Source organism: Humulus lupulus, chromosome 5 (genome assembly GCF_963169125.1).
Source record: "Humulus lupulus chromosome 5, drHumLupu1.1, whole genome shotgun sequence".
Taxonomy (NCBI): Eukaryota; Viridiplantae; Streptophyta; class Magnoliopsida; order Rosales; family Cannabaceae; genus Humulus; species Humulus lupulus.
In genome coordinates this window covers 44,359,124-44,368,812 of record NC_084797.1, presented here as the reverse complement: position 1 = coordinate 44,368,812, position 9,689 = coordinate 44,359,124, and positions in this window count along the sequence as shown.

The window sequence follows — 9,689 nt, the reverse complement described above, 5'->3', positions numbered from 1 at the left end:
GTATTGGAGGGGTCCAGATGGAGGTGTGGTAAGTGGTTCCGGTTGGGTCTCAATGGAGGTGTGGTAATGTAACGACCTGGATAACCAAGACCGTTACACTATGTATTTATAAATGTGCAAGACTTGTTAATCAAGCCGTTTAGTTGAAAATGTGATCCTAAAATCATAATCGAGTTAGGGTTAAGAGATTTTGGTCACAAATAGATAAATTTCCATTTAGATAAATGTTTGGTACATGGGATCCCAAAAACATAGTTTAAAGGACAATATTAAAATTTCAAAAGTCATATACATTCACAAGCCACTCTAATGGAAAAATAAACATTTTAGGTTTTCCTGTCCCTATACTATCCCTTGGTTGTGGCGGTCGAGCAGCTGACTATGTATATCCTACCCCCAGAGCTTTCCAACTCAGGATTGGTCTACCTTACCCTTGCCTTTACATGCACCAAGTAGCACACGTGAGTCAAGGCCCAGCAAGAAAACCAAAATACAGAGCATAAACAACATAGATAACCAAATGATTCATAAAGGAGTTAACTAGGTATTCAACACCTTATGACAGACACATAATCAATACTTGAAATCAACAAATCACAAACCATTTAAACCAGTATTCAACAATCTATAGGCAACAACTTAACAATAGTAAACACATCATAGTCATCATACAATATCCTGGGTCGATGCCCTTAGGCCGCACCCTCTATTTAACCCACTGACTCTGGCTCGCTTAGGCCGAACTCAGTGATTATTTAGCTAACCTCAGCTCTCAGTGGCCGAGCCGCGTCCTGTACGCAAATATCAATTTCGACACTCTTAGGCCGTTTATTTCATGCTCGCAAGGCATGTCATAATCATACAACAATGTATTCGAATATAGGGAACACTAGTTCCAACATAGCCACATAAACTAGTGTAGTTTTCGTATCTTTAATTCCGAGCAGAGAATGCGAAATGGTTTCGAGCACGGTCCTTAGCTCCAAGCCTTGGCGATGAATCTAGTCCCAAGGGCCATTGATATTCATCAACTTCCAAGCGAAATAAAATACCTAAGAGACAAAAACTAGCCTCCGGGTCCTCAATTTCTACTAAACCGGGTAGTAGAAATTGTCCCGAGCACCTAGGTTCGAACCCCCGAGCCCTAACAATTCTTCAAACACTTCCAAGGCCAAAATTTCCAAGCGGGTCGCGACTTGGCTTAGCAAGTTGCGACTTGCCCTAAGTCAGAGAGCAACCCAGGCCTGAAGGGCCACACGTGCTGCGACGCCCCCCAAGCTGGGTCGCGGCGCCCCCTTCGAACACAGAGAAAACCTGGGTTTCTCTTCTTCTTGCTAGCCAAGAACACTAAGAAACCAGCCCAGAATTTCACCAACACAAACCCTCAATTCAACACCAATCCACTACGAATTTAGACTCATATTCACTTATTTTCATCAAATAATTTCCAATAATTAATACAGAAATCAACACTTCAATTCAGACATAATAATCACAGCAATAACCACTGAAATTCCTACCCAATTCCCAGTCTATTTCCACACTCATACAAACCTCAACCTTCTCACTTAAACTCAGCAAACCAAAGAATTCAATTAAAACTTTACCTCCAATTGTAGTCTAATTTTCCTCCCAGCAGTAGCTCAGAATAATCCCAGCTTAAATCCTTCAAGCTTCCTAGCTGAATTCCTTGAGTTAACACTTAAAATTCCCCAAGGTTTCCTTGAATCTTCCAAAACTTTCCCTTGGCTCCTTGAGAGAAAAACAATCGTGAGATTAAGAGAAGAAAAGGCTGAAGACTTCTACTTCCTTCTACTTAGACTTAGGTGTTATTTTTTTTTCTTCTAAGTTTATCTCTACATAGCCTAAAGACTAAATTGCCCCTCCAACCATCTCAATCCTTCAAAGGTGTCGAAAAGGGCATTATAGAAATTTTGCTCCTAGTTCCTGCGAATTCCTCAATTGTTCCTAATCTTTATCACTTAAATCACATCATCCACTTAATTACCCAATGTATTATAATCCCCGATATATTTTTTAAATTCCCAAAAATACCCTTAGGCTCCCCCGAGCCGGGTATAAATCCTCGCTGTGACTATTTCACCAATCCGCCCACTAAGACCGTCTCGAGCCACATACTGCAAATATATCCACATAATAATGTGGTCTCAACAATTTACCACATATAATCTCAATTATGCCCTCAACGGGCTAAAATTACAAATATGCCCTTATACGCTAAACAGGGCCCACATGCATATTAATACCCATAAACATGCATTTCGCATATCCATATAACCATATAATCATGCATATCGCATAATCATGCATTTAATCATTTAAATCACACATAAACCCATTATGCCCTACCGGCACGCTAATCAAGACTCTTAAGCCTTATTAGTGATTTTGGGTCATTACAGGTAAGTGGTACATGCTGGGTCCGAATGGAGATATGGTAAGTCGTGTATACAATTCGCTAGTGTGATATAGGTACCCGATAACCACTAAATCTCGTTAGACTAGTGTGACTTTATTCACACCCGTGACAATATTTATTAAGAATATGATATGACTACTATCTAGAATGAGATTTGAATCCTGTTGATTAACTCCTGTTTGGACTTATGTGTGAATGCCTCACGATGATCTAAATTGTTGTGCTACTTTTTACTTTAAAACTCTTAACTTTAGTCTTAATGCAAGAATGTGTTAGTGTTCTTATATTGCTATTAAGACTCAGAGAAATTCCAAATCCTAAATCTGGTAGATTGGTAAGTACGGGTTCGTCTTGACGACTCGTCATTGACGGCTCGCCCTTTTGGTATGTCTGATTTTGTGTTTGTAAGGTTGATCTTACTAAGAGTTTTGCTTACTTATTTGTTTCATGTTGTAGGTAAGCTTAAGGAAAAAAACGGACCAATGAGAGCTGGATTATGCTTCGCGGGGATGTACATGTGGCCCGACCATGAGATGTTGGTCCCTTTTGAAAATCTTTTGTTTTTGCTTTTTTTTTTTTTTAAAAAAAACTTGATGGCTCACTATGTCTATTAAAAAGATTGTATTTGCAATAGTTTTTAAGTATGCACATACTTCAGATTTCGTTATGTGTATTTTTTTAAGACGTCTTTTTAAGTGAAAATTTTGTTTTCCACATTATTTTGGTTATGTGAATCGAGTTTTTACAAATTTAGGCCATTTTTGGATCGTTTGAGCCTTTAAAGCTATTCTTCATGATTGTGTATCAATAGTTACACTTCTTGAGCCTAATAATTTATATCTTTTTCTTTGTTTACCTACATATGTGATATTTTAGCCTAAACAAATAAAAATATAAAAATTCTTTCTTTGTCCTAATTTTACACCATAAACATATATTGAAAATTTAGTTGGATTGATATGTAAAGATGGGTAGAAGAAGAGAATTGTGATGGTACATGTGATTTAATAAAAAAAAGTGTTTTGGAGAAAGAGGAAAATAGTGACATTCGTTATAAAAAAAAAATTGAATGAAACAAGTTTGGGGGACTGTTACTCAACTAAAAAAAGAAAAAAGAAAAAGAAAGAATGGGTAGTGAAGGAAAGAGTTTTAAGAAAGAGTTTTAGGCTAAAGTATCACAATCATCAAGGTTAGCTTATAATCGAGTTGTGTATTAATGGTGAATTAAGCTTAACTTTATTTTCTCATCCACCCTAACCCTAGCCATTCATTACTAGCCTAATAAGTTCTATTGATCTTTGATTTTGTAATTGCCTATATTAGTGGAGACTGGTTTGAAAAATAAGCTTATGGAGCGGTCTTATGAAAAAGTTATTAAAAAATATATTATTATTGTGTATAAATTTATCTAGGTGCTAGTGATTGAGTGAGATTGACTGTACACTTACACATGAGAATTGAGTATAAGACATGTTCATGGTTTGAGTTGAAAGTCTAATAGTTGTGGAATCTTGATTTTTCTTGGAATTATATAAATGTGTGATGTTTGAGACAAATTATACTTTTGACTAAATCACGACTCATGTTTGTGTTAGTGTTGTTAGTTTGTCTTTATGTTTGCTAGGGACTAACAAAATCTTAAGTTTGGGGGTCTGTTAACTCTATGAAATAGGGTAATTTTTCATTACTTTTTCTAAGGATTTTGATTAGCTTAGTATGTTTTAAGTTTATTTTCTTTGAGTTTTATTGTTAATAGTTAATTTGGTATTTATGATTAAAAATCCAAGGAAAAATATGAAGTCTGAGGTTAATCTAAGATTTCATGTTCAAGTCTTGTATTAACTCAGTATGTGTTGTGCAAAGCTGGAGCTTCAACCCTAATTTTGACTATGATGCAAGCCATTTTTGGGAAAATTTTGTGATATAGAAGTTGTAGATCCCTTTCTTATCTTTCTAGATCATTTTGAATCATCTCATTTGGGGTTTGGATGAGAAAGCTATGCGAAATTTACTGAGGAAGGTCGAAGCAGGAAATATATTTTAGGCAGCAAGCTATGTGAGCCCACAAGGATTTTCCACCTGGGCTCGGGGAGTCATGGATATGGCTTATTTGAAGGCCTTTTTAAAGCCAATTTAAGGGGGAATTCCTAATTTTCACTAGGGAAATCATTAGAGATCATAATATGGAGAGCAATTTCTTGGAGAGGAAAACACAAGTCAACATTGGATTTTGAAGATTTAAGACGAATCATCACTCCTAGTTTTATCTTTTCTTCTTCTTTATTTTATCTTGTTCTTTTGAATTTTAAACCATGAATTGTTATCCTTGGTTGGTATTTTTATTTAAGATGATGAACTAAATTCTTATTTTAGGGCTTTAATGGAGCCCTATATTTATAAATAAGTTTTCTTTTTGATTCTTTATTTTGATATTCATATTAATTGTTTATGTTGATTTATGCTTAATGATTTTCAAAGAGTAATCAACTTTGAAATTATATTACTAATTTAGGTGGAATTTGGGAGAGAAAACTTAAATTAGACCTAGTTAATATAGCTCATGATTGACTTGTTTATGTTGATTTGTGTTTAGGATAGAAATATTATAATTAATCTATCGGTTAGATTCACTTGTGATTTGAGAAAACCTTGTGAATACTTAGCAGCCCTAGACTAGCAATTAGAACATTAGAATAAAGATGATGAAATATTCTTATGAAAGAACACAATGGAAATTTAATGACCTATATATTTTAATCTCTTGAATTCTTATTTTGTGTTAGAGTTATTTTCTTGAATATTTATTTACTTTTCTTTATTTTCTTAAATTATTATTTGAATTTGATGGAAAGAAAAATAGTTTTTGGTAATTAACAACTTAAATATTAGTTTCCGTAGGATCGATTTTAATGTACTACTTGTTACGATACATGCTCTTGTATAAGGTTGATAAAATCAATAACATTCTTTCATCGTGTCCTTGTCCTATATAATCTATATTGTATACGATACCCCTATCTTTTTGTGTCAACTACACATAACAATCTGGATAAACTGTCTTGTACAAGACAGAAGATAGACCATGCACAAAATTTTTGATTAAATAAAGCTCCTATTTTATTTAGCGACTACAGATAATTTTATATTATTATCTTGAATTAAATCATATTGTATATACATCCACATGTATACATAATTCAATAATAGTTGTAATAATATTGGATCGTTCTAGATGTTATTAATTTAAATATAAATATGTGTGCAAATATTAATATTATTAGATACTCAGTAAATATTTTACATAAAAATGCTTTAAGAGCACATAACCCAACACCAAAATCTCAACATCCGCGTGAGGCTACATTTTTTCAGCAAAATTAGTTCCATTTTTTCTCACCAAATTGGAATTGATTCACCAAAATTAACAAGATAGGAATAGAATCAATTTAATTTAATTGTAGTTTTAATCCATTTCTTAATTATTTTAGGCATCTAAAAACACTATATAAATAGATGGAGTTTAGCATTATCTTTTGTGTATTTTTTCTTTAGTAAATTTTAGATTTGTTTAGACTTGCATATGCTTTCTCACCTTTCTTTCTCTAGAACTTGTGAAAATGATTAGAAAGTTAAGCTAAAATTTATTTTGGTGAGGTTAGAGTTGAAATTTTATGTTTTGTGATCCTTTTGTATTGAGTTGAGCACATATCTTGATCTTGTTTATTATCTATCTATTTATTTTATTTTTATTTTTATGTATTTATTATTTCATATATTTTTTTATTTGTTTATGTATTTAGTTTTTGTTTATTTAATTTCTTACCTATTTATGATTTTATACTATATTTTTTCCTTTTATATGTTTGTGTCTTGTGTGTGTGTGACTTACCGTGGGCGTGTGAGTAAGAGAGATAAGAGAATGTTTGTGGTCTTGATTCTAGGAATGGGAGACATTGACACTTGTTTCCATTTTTGGAGCATAAAAGGATTTCAAGTGGATTATTCTCATTTAATCTATCATTTTTGAAATTTATGGTGATTATGCTTGATTGTTTTGGGTGATTGATTATATGAGATTTCTTTAAGATGCACATGGTCAAGCTTTGGACTAGGTGCTTGATTTTCGAATTTAATGGGGTAAAATCCTAGAGGAGATTGTGGGAGGTGTATTAAAGGGATTAGAGTTTGATAGAAGAACCTAGTAAAAATTATGTCTAGGTTCAAGATTGAGAAAAGATTATGGAGTGATTTTGATTAGGGTTGATGGAGAGAAAGTCGTGGTTCGATATTGATTAAGAGATTATGATACATTAGGCTTTATGAGGGGAATTTATGGAGATGTGGTTGTTGGATTGAGAGCCTACAAAATAGTGGAAGGGATGCCATTAGGCCGAACACACCAAGAGGAGAAAGGTTCAAATATATATATATATATATTTATATATATGTGATTCAAAAGAAAGAGAAAGAAGAAAAAGAAGAGAAAGAAAGGAAGAGTCGAGGTTTATACAGGTAAGCACTCTTCATCTTGGTCTTAAGTATTCTTACCATCCATGTGGTTATTTTAGAGACATGATAATGGTGATTAGGATTTTCAAAACATTAAAAAGGTGGAGAGAAGGTCTTGAAGTTTTGACCACTATACAAATGAGGTATTATTTTTAGAGCTTGTTAGAAGCATGCTAAGGTTTTGAAATATGTATTGGTTGATGGAAGTTGTGTGTTATTTTTGGATTTGAGAAATTACCTTATTATGAGAAGGGGTTACGTGATGCATGGCCCATGCGATTGTGTTAGGCGTGTGACATAGTTAAGCATAAATCTGTTATGTTGTCTATTCTTTGGTTTTGGGTGATCAATCTAGAGTTTAGGGTTTTCTTTGGAAAAATACCTTAAACATTGTTTTTTTTAAATGGTGGTAATTCTATGATGGTTATAATTATGTTTTTAGGGTATTGACTTAGAGCGGGGTTGTGCCACTTATTCTCAAAGACTCTCACACCAAGGTAAGAAAGTTAGACAATGTTCTTAAGTTTATGCGTATATGTGTGTATGCTAATGTTTTCAGACACGAGTATTTGATAAGATGAGATATTTGGCAATGGTTGCCCCAGAATATTGACCGAGATGGTCTCTGAGAAAGTTTATTCCTCCTAGCTTCTATCCCATTTATGCAAGGTTATATGTTTATGAGTTATAATGATAGTTTCGTGCTATGGTTGTTGCTTATGTTGTGATGTGTTATGAGACTGTATGATGATGTTATGTTGTTATCTTACTTCCTTGATGAGCTTTTAGCTCACCCCATTACTTTTTCCCATACAGGGAAGAAGTGATCGTTATATGCTAGCATGACGAGTTGAGATCATTCCAAGTGGAAGTATGTATTCTGTGAAGGGCATCGTGGATGGGAAACGATTAAAGAACACCGTTGATATTTTTATGTTTGTTGACGCGGTTCTTCGTCAACAGATAATTAAGAAAATAAGAGGAAGGGATTAGTGCTTAACTATGAACCGAAACAGATGAATGATCTTTTTAGAATGGACTGGTGACACAATTACGTTTTTTAGGTGGTTCAAAGGTTAAAATCCTTCTACTCCACCAGTCAATATTATTGCTATATGCTTGGTATTCTTTTACAGGATATTTCCTTATATAATAGAATCCAACCCTTTGCAACTCCCAGGGTCTCCATATTTATAGGAGAGGGCACTTGGGAGTTGGTAAGAAGGTCATCCCGTGACCTTCTTACCTATCATGTCACTTCTGTGACATTCATGATTAATTCCTAAAACCTGACACATGAAGTGTGGTCTAATCAATAGGTAAGGGGGATAATGGGCCGCATGGCACAACCCAATCGTGGGCGCCTGAATACGCACGTTCATGCTGCGTGTCCGAGAAGTTAGGGATATATCAGACACGTGATGTCTGATATATGCACGTTTACCTTGCGTGGTTGACTTTACAAAAGGTCACAGCCTCCAACTCTAGTTCGTACCACGAGGTGGATGCTTCCCTCGATCTGTGGCCTTTAGAGTCCAGACTCAGTCCTTAGGTAATCTTGGTGAACCCTTTGGATACCCGAGCTAACGAGGTAGGACCTGACGACAGCAGCTCCGGTCATGGGGGATCCACGTGGCTGACATGATTTAGGCCGTACCTCAGCGCGCTAATAGCCCGTGGGAAAATTAGGGCGTACATTTATGCTTTATTTTTAAGTTATGTTCTTCAAATATAAGACAATTTTATATTTCACGCAAACCATTATTTTTGTTTTGAACTTGGATCCGATGACTATGTATGTTTTCAATAAAGTTTATCGTTGAAAGCCATATATCCAAAGCATACTTAATGTCTCTTATTTAAATATTCGTCAATATTTATAGTTAGTCAAATTAGGTTTTATAATGTGGTATTAGAGATGGTCGTTCATGATAGCCCTCAGGATTCTAAAAGTATACATACAAAAGGTTGGAAAGAACTCAACTCATCGTGTTGTAAGTATGTTCTTGTTTGATGTGTTTGTTAAGTTGTTTCGACATTTAGAATTTTATGTGCACAAATCTAGTTATGCCACTTAGAATGAGAGCCCATACTGAGATTGTCTTTAGGGAAAACAGAGATATCAGAAAGATAGAGGGAGATGAATAAGACAATTTCTCACTAAGTAGGTTACTCAACCAAGTCATGGATGTCAATGATAGGATTAAAGCCATTTTGAACTGAAGAGGAGCACTAGTCATGGGCAAAGAGAAATATTGGGCACTTAGAGCAGCCATCAAAGAACCTAAAGCTGTTGAGAAGCTCAAATTCATATGGGAAGAAATTCTAAGTGAAAGAATAGAAGATCCAAATAGGTACCATGTTCTTATTACACACTTTGCCCACCAACATGATGTATTTAAGGTAGAATAAACTGTGCCTATCGAGGAGGATGGGAAAATTTCTTTTGTTGTTATGTAATGAACTCTTGGTTTATTATTTTGCAATAAGTGTTTCTCTTGGAATGATTTCTTAAATTTCTAAAGTTTATACTTGCTTTAAACTTGAATAGTATTATTTCCCTATTTTTTATGAATAAGATTGTGTACCATAGAATCTCGCAATGCCTCCAAGAAGGCCAGCAAAAATTAATGGGAGAACAACTCCTGGTAGGGAAAGAGGTGGAAGAGTACCTACTTCCCCGAACGTTGAGATTAGTCTCAAAATTCCAGCTGCACCTGTGGGAAATGATTTGGAAAGA